The 13582-nt window shown below is 41.7% G+C and overlaps 1 pseudogene; it reads left to right on the top strand.

The window, feature by feature from the left end:
• The first annotated feature begins 10969 nt into the window (after window positions 1-10969).
• On the top strand, window positions 10970-11949 carry LOC102916783 (heterogeneous nuclear ribonucleoprotein A1-like; annotated as a pseudogene).
• Window positions 11950-13582: the final 1633 nt, after the last annotated feature.

Below are 13582 nucleotides of genomic sequence, written 5' to 3'. Positions count from 1 at the left end.
ACTTGATCAGTCACTTAGAACCTCTCTTCCTTCCTCCCCACTTCCCTGATGATGGAGATAGGCTAAAAGATCCAGGCTTCTAACCATGGCTGTTCTTCCCCCTTCAGGAGTAGGGTAAAATTCACATCATCTGTAGAAGTGATGCCCCTCTTACCTAGGAAGCATTTGATCTGTGAATTAGGGGCCACAGTATGTCAGGCAACATCAAAGTCTAAGAGACCCAAAGATGTACCCACCACTCTAATCCTTAGGAAATTAGGATTTTAGGAGCACTCATTTAGGGACTGTCACAAGTGCTCACCCCAATAAGGAGGAGGTAACCAGGTGAGCCTGAAGCTTGCTTTTCTATAGATCAGTGACTATTCAAGACAATTATCAATCTCCTATCACCAGCCCCAAACAAACTTAAAACCTCCACAAATTATGTACATAGGAGGTGATGTAAAAGTGATCATAGAATTAAATAAACTCAACTTGGATTTTACTATCTTGTTTTAGTTGTTGAGAACCAGGAGTGTGGGCAGCCACGAGCCGTCTGAGAAGTGAGGTGAAGGAGGCTACAGCTGTCCACAATCCATGCACTAGTATGGGACATGGATGGCAGGGCCCAGCCTCAGGTTATTCCTAACACTTGGAAAAACAACTCCCAACAAACACTACAGAGACTGAATATACCACAAATGTATCAATAAGCAAATGCAAACATCTGGCTGTGTCCATCGGTACACAAACCCTTATTATCTTTGAACCTATCCCAACAGAAAATTTAGCTTAGTCAAAATCCATAAAAAATAAAGTAATTTTAGAAATTGTAGAAGTGGCTCATTGAAAGAAAAGGAGTTGACTTTAAGCCTATATTTTCTTGGTGAAAATTGGAGTTTATTAGTCTAATTCATCAAATTAAGAAGCGAAGTTGATTAGAGTTATTTGATTGAGACCGAATTGATTATGGATACAAAGAAAACTATAAATCTAATCAGAGACAAATATCTGCCCACATGGGGAGAGCAGGGGTTGGCCTTTATAAGGCAGCTGCTTTTTATAGCAGCCTGCATTTAATAGTTAGAATTATGAAAATATACAAATCGTTGACGTATGCATAACACTTGGAAAATCTATCATAACAGAGTTTGAAGAAAATAATACTAGCCATTTTCTAGGAAAATGAAGACAGATGCAGTCCAAGTGGACCCATCACTGGGCACCTGCTGAAGTCAGATATTTAATTTGAATAATCAGACAGGAACCATGCCCCCATGATCTCAGTCATGCTTGGTCTCTCTCTTCTAAGCGCCTACCCTTGAGCAGATGCAGCCTTCATGGCCGAAGGACGACGAAGCGTTTGTTTCTAGAGAATGAAATGCTGCCCTTTTGCTCAGAACATTTTCCCCTGGAGAGCCTCTGCAGATCAAACATACACTTTCTCGCAATTGAACCAATCCTTGCAAAAGCTGGGACCACACTTTATGATTTATTTTGGCCTGTGATGAAAGGCAAGCACTTTGAAAACGATTCCACCAATGGCTCTCACCAGGGAGAGCACCAGAGGGAAAGGCAGGGAACATTTTGAAGGATGGAGAGGTTCTCTGTTAAAATGCACTTTGCTTGGGAATGCACCCTTTGAAAACACTGGCGGTCATTGTGGGCCCAGACATACTGTGTCCTCAACTGAGTCTGGAGTGCTGAATCCTATTCAGATGTGGAGGCTTCTTTCTATTAGCAGCCCGTAGCTGCCTCTACTAGTCTGTTTTCATCACCAAAATGAAATGCCCAGAGCTGAGTACTTTATAGGGAGAGGGGGTTTGTTTTGTTCATGGATCTGAAGCTCCTAGCCCAGGTCCTGCATCTGTTACTGGTGTTCTTGCAGATAGTGTTCTGAGGGGGTGATGGAGGAGACCACACAGTGAGAGATATGGAATATGAATGTGTGTGAGGGATTGAAGACTTTACATAGTAAGGCTCTGGTGTGTGTGTGTGTGTGTGTGTGTGTGTGTGTGTGTGTGTGTGTGTGTGTGTGTGATTTTTGGCTTCTCTCCCTCTTTCTTTTATCCTCCGAATGTGGTTTATGTGTGTGCACCCATGTGTGAACCATACATGCTCCTGTCTGTATAATGCATGTGGAGGCCTAAGTCAACATCAGTATCTTCCTCAATCCCTTTCAACTATTTTTTTTCCATATATCTTCTCTCTGCGTACACAGAGACTTTCAATTTGGCTGGAATAATTGTCCAGTGCCCCTGGGATCCTCTGTCCCCACTTCCCGATAGTGAGATTACAGAGCCATCCTGTAATGTCCAGAATTTCATGTGGGTGCTGGAGATCAAACTCAGGTCCTCCTTGCTTATACAACAAGTACTTATGGACTGAGCCATCTCGTTTCAACATTGGAGACTTAGGGGAAAACACTTATCCCATGGGCAAAGGGTAGCCCTGTCATAAACTGCTGGCAATTATGCCCAAACACGCCCTTCACAAGCTGACTATATTTGTTCCTAGTTTAGCCAAAGACAGTATCATTCTACTTGAACAACTTTGGAAGCTTCAATGGCCTCTTCCTTACATCTAAATACCTCCTTTGAAGTTTGCTTCCTGTACTGGTCACATTTATAGATGGTGCTCCATTTAACTATTGTAATGTTTGTAATACAATCCCATGTCTTCACAAATCTCCCTTAGCCTTGCTCAGCCTCCTGCACCTCACCTGAACTCCTGCAGGGCTCTGGGTTCTGCTCTCTGAGCATATCAACACACCGCAGCTTTCTGGTCAGGCTCTCTGTTTGTCACTCAGCCTGTGACCTCCAGGTCTTGGGGACCAGACTCACCTCATCACAGAAACGCTTCCACTCCCTGCATCTCTTATACCCATCCTACTTTTACTTTAAAACATGTATATAATTTGTTCCTTTTTCTACCTAATTTTCTTGACTAGAGTGGAAGCCCCTTGAGAGGGAGAACTCCATCTACTTTCTTCAGGCCTGAATTCACTCCACACAGTGAGAGTCTGATGAAAGGTTCTCATTGTCTGAGTCACGACAAGGGATGAAGACCAGGTAACTGGATGGTTTAAACGGCAGGCACTTGTGTCTCATGGTTTGGAAGTCTAAGACTGGGGTGCTTTTCAGTTGTTGTTGTTTTTTAAGCTGAGAAAACTAATGTCCTTTGCCATGAGCTGACGTCTGGAGGTGTCTTGGCCATCTTTGGGTTCCTTGGCTTATGGAAGGTTTACCTACATCTTGCCTTTACCTTCCTGTAGTTTTCTTGTGAGTGTGTCTGCATCCAAATTTCTCACTTTAAAAATTCAATTCAATTGTTTATTTACTCAGTGTGTGTCTGTGTGCTTGGACTCTTTGTATAGTGGCCAGAAGACAACTCATGAAAGTCAGTTTTCTCCTACAAACCTGGGCACTGAATGAAGGTCTTTAAACTTGGTGGCAAGCTCCTCTATGTGTCATCTGCTCAAGTCCTTCCTTCCTTCCTTCCTTCCTTCCTTCCTTCCTTCCTTCCTTCCTTCCTTCCTTCCTTCCTTCCTTCCTTCCTTCCTTCCTCCCTCCCTCCCCCCCCCCTCCCTCCCTCCCTCCCTCCCTCCCCCCCCCCCTCCCTCCCTCCCTCCCTCCCTCCCTCCCTCTCTCTCTCTCTCTCTCTTTCCTTCTTTCTTTCTTTCTTTCTTTCTTTCTTTCTTTCTTTCTTTCTTTCTTTCTTTCTTTCTTTCTTTCTTTCTTTCTTTCTTTCTTTCTTCTTTTTCATATAGTCACTAGTCATATTGAATTAGGACCTAGTCTCCCTAGCATGGTCTCTTTAATTACATCTTCAGAAATCATATTTTCCAGTATGGTCAATTCTGAGACACCTAGGGTGAGATGTCAACACATGAGCACTGGGGTCAGGCCCTTCGTCCTGGGCTGTGGATGACTGCGCCGGTACCTCCATGCCCAGCCAGCCTCTATTTCTTCTCCTATCCAACTCCTGTTCCTTCTCGTACTCTCCCTCCCTTGTTGCTAAGCAGCCACAATACATAAATCTTCCTGAAATAGCTTTTGTCTCATTTCTTTTCATTTCATACTCAATCAATATCATTTTATGGATAAAGTCCAAATGCCTCAGATTTTGGAATTCAGAGCCTTCTATCAACTCGACATCACATCTGTCAACCAAGTGTCATTGTTTGCTGTATTCTTCTGGATTTCCTATTCCAGAGCCTACATACAATGGATAGGAACATACAGGTGCCTACGGAATCATTATGGACTTGACCACTGTAAACAAACAGCCTCACCTATCTGAGTTACTATGTATGTGCTGACAGGGGTAGAAGGGAGCTTTTCCTCATTGAATTGGCATGAGGATGACAATATCCTTCTTTGATATGGAAATACCATGCAAGAAAGTAGTTAGTTTCTTTCTTTTCCTTAATTTTTTTTTTTTTAAAAGAGGAGTAGGTTGGCAAGATGGCTCAGCAGGTAAAGGGACTTACCACCAAGCCTGATGACCTGAGTTCAATACCTGGGATGTGCATGGCATGAAGAGTTGCCCTCTGACCTACACACACACACACACACACACACACACACACACACACACACACACTACAATTTTTTTAAAGCCAAAGGAAAGAGCCTCTTCTGTCTGCATTGGGAACAATAAGCTTGGCAATTAGATTTAGATTTACATTCCTACATTCATCTGGTAACTGATTTAGGAAGCCTTTTCTTCAATATACCAATGTGCAATTTAAATGAAAAATAGATGAAGGAAATGATTCCCAAATGGAAGCGTCTCTTTAATTTTTTTTGATGAAAATTGTGCACCAAGAAGCAGAATGTCAAAGATTATTTGAAACCTGTCAAAATGAAATTACTGGCTATTTCAGAGTCTTCTTTTTCTGAATGACTTAGGTGGAGGGCATGCAGCCTGGTGGTAAATCTTGGCTTGCTTGATATCTTGAGTCTTTATATATTAGTCTAGAAGTCTACCCCTCTGAATTAGTTCATATAATGAGAGGAGGCAAGAAAAGGCAGCGATGAACGAAGGTGGGATTGTTTAGGTTAAAAAAAAAATCCCATAAGTGTAACCCCCCTGGAAGCATTAATTTGGTAAAAATCCTGGCATGTGACCTGCTTCTAACCTTATATTGAGCAGGCAAAGATAGCTTTTAAGACAGCCTCGTCAGTCCCAAGCTGCTATAGCTCTCATTGGCTACCAGTACTAAGTAGCATGTGGCTGAAAAGGGCCAACGGAAGCCCTGGCTGGTATTACAGCTGCTTTGGGGAAGTCTGCCTTGGACCAGGAGGAAATGCGAGCAGACCTGAGATGCTCTGTGCCTAGGCTGTCCACTCTCAGCACCCCGTGTCTCAGTGCCGCTCTCAAATCAGGAGGGCACGCCGCAGAAATGGGCACCGGAAGTGCACACCCATTACTGAGGGACTGTGCAAGCAAGCAGTGTCCTTTCCGCTTTAATTCATACCCTCCCTCCCTTTCTTCTCTTTCTCCTCCCTCCCCTTCTCCTTCTTTCCTCCCTTTTTACCTTCTCCTACACTTTCTGTTCTCTTCCCCGTCCTTATTCTTTGCTTCCTTTCAAGAAAGGGCCCACAAAAGAAGGTTTGTTTTGTTTGAGACCCACCATCTCACCCATGATTAAGAGCTGGCTGCCTCACACTGTCTCTCATTCATGCTCGTTTAGTTTCTCTAGAGAATAGAAGGACAGATGAGGAAAGGACACAGAAGGTGCAAAGAGGGAAGCTAGGGTGACCACTGAGCTTGAGTTGTTCCAGAGTCTGAGAGACTCAAGACTTGTGAGCTTTTCTGCATAGGGGGTTACCCATTCTCACTAGGGTCCTTCAACTCCTGTATGATGGAAGCCGACTAGGAGCTCATTAGGATTCCTTTGAAACAACAACAAAAGACTTCTAGACACCATCAGGATAAGCTGCTTTTCTCTGTGTTTTAAAGCCATAATGTCTATTGGGAAATTTGATTGTTCAAAACCATCCTGGGCCTTTCTGGACAATTCTACATAGTATATTTTCCCCGATTCACCTACTAGGTTATAGATTTAGTGAGTGGACAGATCTTAACAATTGTACCCTTTAACATTTAACTCTAGGGTGTCTGGACATGCTCCAAGAATATACATAAAACATTTTAAAGTCATTTGACTCTTAGGAAATCATTAAAATATTGTTAAGAGCCAGTCATTTTATCATAGAATCTTTGAGTCAGTTTTATGATCTTGTAAACTGATTTTTAATTTCTTTTCTTTCTGTCTTCTGATGACATTTTGCTAAATTTGCTAAGGAGATAATATTTTTACAGCTCTGGAAAGGACCCGATTCATGGACAGTGTTAGAATCTCCCTTCTCTTTCCTATTGTTTTATATCAGGTGAAGAAAGACTGGGAACAGGGCAATTCGTTCTCCTAACACTGCTTTCTGTTAATATATTCCATAGTAGTCAACCTCTTGGCCTATACATTACTGCCTTTTACATTACTTCATTACCGTACATTTTGTTATTGATTTTGATTAAATCCATTTGGAAGTCAATATTCACAACACTAAAAAACAGAGGGTCCGTTAGACTATCATATACAGTACATTTATCCTCCTCCAACACACCCCTGCATGCACATTAAAAATAAAGATCTGGGAGGCCTCCTCTGCCTCTTCAGGCAGTCTCATCACAGGCTGCTACCAAATCCAGAGCTCAAGCCCAGTCTGTCAATCACTGGGGGCTCCGAGTGTGCAGAGCCTGAAGATGCTGGGCACTCATATAGTGTTAAAACAGCTCCAACTTGCCTCTTCCCAGCTGGATGAGAGCTTCAGTTTATTACCTACATGTTAGAGATGCTGTTTGTGAGACAGCTGACCGTGCTTTTCCCCAGGCTGAGGGGGCTGCATGGCCACACTTCGGCTATTAGTGTGGCTTCAGGAGGGAAGAGGCCCTGAGAAGGCAGCATCCTCCAGCCAGCTGAGATCACCCAGCTGTGACTAAGACAAAGTAACTCACCAACAGTGAAAATAACCAATCAGCTGGGGATGGGCTGGTCACCAGCTAGCTGAGGGGCTAGCACTCACCCACCTACTGTTGCTGGAGAGAATGCAGGTTCCGTGCCCCTGAATGCTCCCCCAAAACTGCAAAAGATGGTGCCTCCCTCTCTCCACACTTTTAGTCCCACTTTTGGTCATTCTATATGAGAAATGTTTGCATAGTAATTTCTCAGATATGGAGAAACAAAGAACACCTTCTTCAAAAATATTGTGTTTGTGTGTGTGTGTGTGTGTGTAGGTATGTATATGTGCATAGGTATGTGTGTGTGCCTGTGTGTATGTATGCACATGTGTGTGCCTGTATATATGTGTGTACATGCATGTGTGTGCATGTATGTATGCATGTGTATATATGTGTGTATGTGTGTATGTATGTGTGTGCATGTATATATGTATGTGTGTGCATGTGTGTATGCATGTATATATGTGTGTGCATGTGCATATCTGTGTGCATGTATATATGTATGTGTGTGTGCAGGTGTGTATGCATGTATATATATGTGTGCATGTGCATATCTGTGTGCATGTATATATGTGTGTGTGCATGTGTGTATGCATGTATATATATGTGTGCATGTGCATATCTGTGTGCATGTATATATGTATGTGTGTGTGCATGTGTGTGTGCATGTATGTGTGTGTATGTATGTATATATGTACTTATATGCATGGGTCCGAGTGTGTGTGTGTTCATATATATATGTCTGTGCACTCCTGTGTACCAGAGATCTTCAATTACACTCCTTTTATTTTTTGAAGACTCAAGTTTTATTAGTGTTGTTAATGTGTCTCTGTGTGACAGAATGCTATGTGTGTGTAGGGTGGTGCCTGAGAGGCCAGAAGAAAGCATTTGACCCCTTGGAGCTTTAGTTACGGACAGTTGTGAGTTGTCATGTGGGTGTGTAGAACTGAACTCAGATCCTCTGCAAGAGCAGGAAGTGCTCTTAACTGCTGTTCCATCTCTTTAACCCCAGGGAAAGATTACACACAAAACACAAAACAAAAACCAAACCCAGGTGGCTCACAGCCAATTGCAACTCCAGCTTCAAGGAATAGTATGCATTTTTCTGGCCTCCACAGAACCCTGCACACATGTGCAGGTAAACACCCCCCCCCACACACACACACAGGGACACACCTAAAAAACAAAGTAACCTTTATAAACATAACCAAATAATATTTGTAAGCTTGGCTATATTCAAACTAGCATCTTAGTGAACTTTAACAAAACAGTTTCCAAATATGGAGAAATCCAATCTGTGTAACTAACAGGAGAGTGCTAGCAGGAACATGTAAAGAAATTTGCAGATGAGTAAGTCAAGTGAGTAGGAAAATAGAGGCGTGAACAGAAACACACACTCACAGATGTAGGAAGGGATTTTCCGAATCACCCTATGTTAGAGAGATGGAAGTTCGGTCCACAATGAGATACTGTCTTGTACCAGCTCAGTCTACAGGGCATCACCGTGTTGGCTCCGTCAGAAAGGAACCAGAACTGTAGAAATGCTCTGGCCGCTGAGGTGGGAGGAGGTGTGCGGAGACTCCTTGGGAGCTTGGTCTGGCATTCTCCCCAGAAAATTCTTTATTTTATTCTTTATTTTATTCAATGATTGCTTAGTGAATACTATAGCATCAGGTTTATTAATTCCTTTTAAATTATAAAAGTGAACAAAGTACAGATTTTGCCTTAAGGAATATTCAGTATAATCAGAGAGGCATATAAACACCTGCAGTGTAGTGTAGCCATTATAGAGATTTACAACTTCTTTTCTTTTTCTCTCTCATTTTTTATTAGTTTTCTGAGAATTTTGTACAATATATTTTGATCATAATTATCTCCTTCCCCCAAGTCCTCCAAGATCCATCACCCCTTTTCTATCCATCTGATTTTGTGCCATCTTTCCTTTTTTTAACTCCACCAGGTACATTTTGTGCTGATTATATTTGGACCTTCAGCTGCAGTATGGTCAACCAACCAGAGGCCATACCTTAAAGAAAACTTACTTTCTTCTCCCAGAAGCTATCAATTGCCAACAGTTCCTTGACTGTTGTGGGACTTAATGCCACCTCCCAGATCCATGCTGTGATTTTTCTCTTTTGAACATGAGCAGATATTGCCTATGCTGTCCTGATTGCTGTGAGTTCATGTGTCACTGCTTTGCTTCCTGATAATGATGCTATGTGTGTCTTTCAACTTGTGGAATGGGTCTTCAAAGTCAATCAGAAAGTGGTTGGTGTTATAAAGAGATAAACTGGAAATTAGAACAAGAGGATTAAAGAATGTGGGGGATGGGAGACCAGGGTGGAGGAAGGGATATGGAGGGATAGCTAACACCAAAGGCCTTTAGAATAACCATATGAAAACTTACTACTAGAAGCTTCCAACACACACACACACACACACACACACACACACACACACACACACAGAGACACACACACACACACACACACACACACACACACACACACACACACAAACAAAGTTTCTCTCCCATCTGCCTATTCCCAAATACCTGGCAGCTGCTTCCCAAATAATTGACTCAGAGGCTTAATTTTACTTTTAAACACTCGGCTGGTAGCTCAGGTTTATTACTAATTAGCTCTTACATTTAAATTAACCCATATTTTTTTTATCTATGTTTAGTCATGTGGCTTGGTACCTTTTCTGTGGGAGGCCAGCTCCCACCTTTTCAAGGGGTCTCATGAGGAGGAGAGAGAGATAAGAAAATACTAAATAGAAAGATAGTGAAGAGGAGAAAGACAAAAACACAGGATAGCTTTAGGAGGACCTGGGTCAATAACCAAAGGCCTTTTCCATTTATTCAAAAGGGCTTTTTATAACAATACCAAGGAGTAGGGCAAAAGCCCTCCCCCTTGTTAGATAATAGCATACCACACAGCCAAGTGTAGACCCTTCCAAACACCTGGTAACCACGCCTGTGCTCAAATCATCCCTTTATGCAGCCCTGCTGGGTGAAGCAAGCTCAGATTCTCAGACCCTGAGTAAGTTCTCACTAGGAAACCTCTGTGGGTCTCCACACTTTTCTCAGTGCAACATTCTCATCTTACTTCCTCTATGTTTGACTGGTGACTCCTGAATTCATCCTTTCTTCCCAGAATTCTCCTAGTCTCGTCACCCACCTATACTTCCTGCCTGGCTACTGGCCAATCAGCATTTTATTAAACCAATTCGAGTGACAAATCTTTATAGTATACAAGAGCATTATTCCACAGCATTCCTTCCCCCCTTTTTTGTCCAATTAAAAAGCAAGGTTTTAACCTTAATATAGTAAAACAAAAAAACAATTATTAAGTAAGAATTACAGTAACAACATCCAATCCATTTGCATTTGACAAAATTGGAGAAAATCCTTGATTATCTATCTTGGTGAGTCTAAAGTTTTGTATCTAGTTTACTTTCTGTTATAACTAAGGAAAACTATAATTATAACTATTTTATTCTTCAACTCCACCAAAGACCCCAGAAGGATATAATGTTACCTAATGACAGGGCCATCAGGCTGCCTGGACAGTCACCCAAAGTTCCTCTGCAATGTTGGGGCATCCATCTTCGGCCTATAGGCCTAGCATATCTGACAGGCTTATTTGTGAAGAGGATTTTTGAAGAACTGTCCCACCTTGTCTTGGCAGAGTTCTGCAGTCACTTTCTCTTGTGTCCTGCTTGTCCAGTTTGTACAACATACTGTCAGCAGTTGAGTCAAGGGCACTTTCTTTTCCCACATGGCTAGCTTTGGCCATAAAGAAAACAAATTCCATGTGGAGTTTCTTCGATGCCCATCATCCTCTGAAGTAATTGCTGCTGCCAGGAGCTGATGTGTCTCATTGTCATGAAAAACCTAAGTTATTAAAACATTTTAAGCTTTCTGCCTGTTGACATGCCTGAGGAAGCATCGCTGAAGGTCATGTCTAAGTCGGAGTCTCCCACAGAGCCGGAACAGCTGTGGAAGCTCTTCATTGGAGGGCTGAGAGCCTGAGGAGCAATGGGGAACACCTATGGACTGTGTGGTCATGAGAGATCCAAACACCAAGTGATCCAGGGACTCTGGGTTCGTCACATACGCCATTCACTGTGGAGGAAGGGGATGCTGCTATGAGTGCAAGACCACACAAGGTGGATGGAAGAGTTGTGGAACCTAAGAGAGCTGTGTCAAGAGAAGATCCTCAGAGACCGGGTGCCTACTTAACTGTGAAAAAGATCTTTGTTGGTGGTATTAAAGAAGACACTGAAGAACACCACCTGCGAGATTATTTTGAGCAGTATGGAAAAACTGAAGTGATTGAAATGCTGTGAAGTGACTGACAGGGGCAGTGGAAAAAAGAGGGGGTTTGCTTTTGTCACCTTGGATGACCATGACTCTGTGGACAAGATTGTTACTCAGAAATACCATACTGTGAATGGCCACAACTGTGAAGTCAGAAAAGCCCCGTCAAAGCAGGAGATGGCTAGTGCTTCGTCCAGCGAAAGAGGTCGAAGTGGTTCCGGAAACTTTGGTGGTGGTCGTGGAGGCAGTTTTGGTGGCAATGACAATTTTGGTTGAGTGGGGGGACTTCAGTGCTCGTAGTGGCTTCAGTGGCAGTTGTAGTGGTGGTGGATATGGTGGCAGTGGGGATGGCTATAATGGATTTGGTAATGATGGAAGCAATTTTGGAGGTGGTGGAAGCTACAGTGATTTTGGCAATTACAACAATCAGTCTTCGAATTTTGGACCAATGAAGGGAGGAAACTTTGGAGGCAGAAGTTCTGGCCCTTATGGCGGTGGCCAGTACTTTGCTAAACCACGAAGCCAAGGTGGCTGTGGTGGTTCCAGCAGCAGCAGCAGCTTTGGCAGTGGAAGGAGGTTCTAATTAGAGCCAGGAAACAAAGCTTAGCAGGAGAGGAGAGCCAGAGAGGTGACAGGGAAGCTACAGTTTACAGCAGATTTGTGAACTCAGCCAAGCACAGTGGTGGCAGGGCCTAGTTGCTACAAAGAAGACATGTTTTAGACAATACTCATGTGTATGGACAAAAAACTCCAGGACTGTATTTTTGTGACTAATTGTACAACAGTTTAGTTTCATAAAGCATTCCAACAAAGGATTTTACTGTAGACCTCTTTTTACTCATGCTGTTGATTGCCAAATGAAATAGCCTGATCATGACGCTGAATAAATGTATCTTTTTCTTTCCTTCTTTTCTTTTCTTTTCTTTTTTTTCTTTTCTTTTCTTTCTTTTTTTAAATGTGCTGTGTAAATTTAGTCTACTCTGAAGCCATCTTGGTAAATTTCCCCAACAGTGTGAAGTTAGAATTCCTTCAAGGTGTTGCCAAGTTCCATTTGGGATTTATTTATAATTGCTTGGGTGGAGAAGTCATTGTCTTCAAAAACCTTGGTGTAGTTAAACTGTTAGTTACTGTTGTGACTTCAATGAGTTTTACTATTAAAAGGGTCATCCAAGCAAAGTCAAGGTTTGGTTATAATAAAATGTTTGTTGACATACCATATGCAGTATCAAAATTGAATGATGGTATCAGATAAAATAACAGATGGGAAGGAAGCTTGTGTATCATCCATTATCATGTGTAATCAGTAAATGATTTAATTCTCTTGAAAAAAAAAACATTTTAAATGCCATATTCTGTATGCCTTTGAAGTGTTTGAAGATTGCCTATCTATCTGAAATATATCTCTGTATGACCTTGAAAACATACCTAACATGACTATAGGTTTGCTATTATAGATGACTATTAATAATTATTTCTTAATTATATATTACATTTTAAAATGAGGTGCATAAACATAATACCCTAAACAATAGGAGAAATATACATACAGTATAGCAAAATTAACTTTAGATTTGTATCAATAAAATAAAATCCATACTGGTATAAAATATATAAGATTAACAGTTGTTTTTTTATTAAAATAGATTTAATAATCTACACTTTGCCCCCATAATTTCTATATTCTATCTCCATTTCTTCTTTTAGAAAGAGATTGACTATGACCGGTAACAATTTGTAACCAACCCCCCTGAATAAAGACAAACATCCATAATCCATTTTTTGGGAATGTGGGCATAGTTTTCTAGGCTACTTCGTGCTGGGATAGGGGTGCTATTAATCTTTTGGGGACCCTGAGAAAATTTAGGATTATGGTCAAGTCCTGACTGGAGTAGTCTGTGAGGCTGGATCATCTCAGCTAGCAGCCTTGAAGCCTTTCTAGATGCAGAACTCAGAGGAAACTGCAACAGAGGCAAACTGAACATTGAATCATCTGGGCCATCTGTTCCTATTGAAGATTTTTCAGGAGGTCTTCCTCAATCAAATTTGATTTTCTTAACACAGAATGAACCCACAGCTTCTCATTCCCCGTGGGAATAAAAGCATAACCTCTTCTCCAAAGTAACATATCTTTTGACTTGAGTTTTGAAGTCAAAACTTTTTCAAAATATATATGTTGGATTAATCTAGCAACATTTATAATCAAATGTCTCTTAGAGCTGTTGCTCCTTCCTCAGCAGTCAAACAATTCAAAGA

This window comes from Peromyscus maniculatus, chromosome 7 (genome assembly GCF_049852395.1).
Source record: "Peromyscus maniculatus bairdii isolate BWxNUB_F1_BW_parent chromosome 7, HU_Pman_BW_mat_3.1, whole genome shotgun sequence".
In the NCBI taxonomy this organism is placed as follows: Eukaryota; Metazoa; Chordata; class Mammalia; order Rodentia; family Cricetidae; genus Peromyscus; species Peromyscus maniculatus.
Note: the sequence above shows the minus strand (reverse complement) of the source record. Positions and strands in the feature narration are given on the sequence as shown.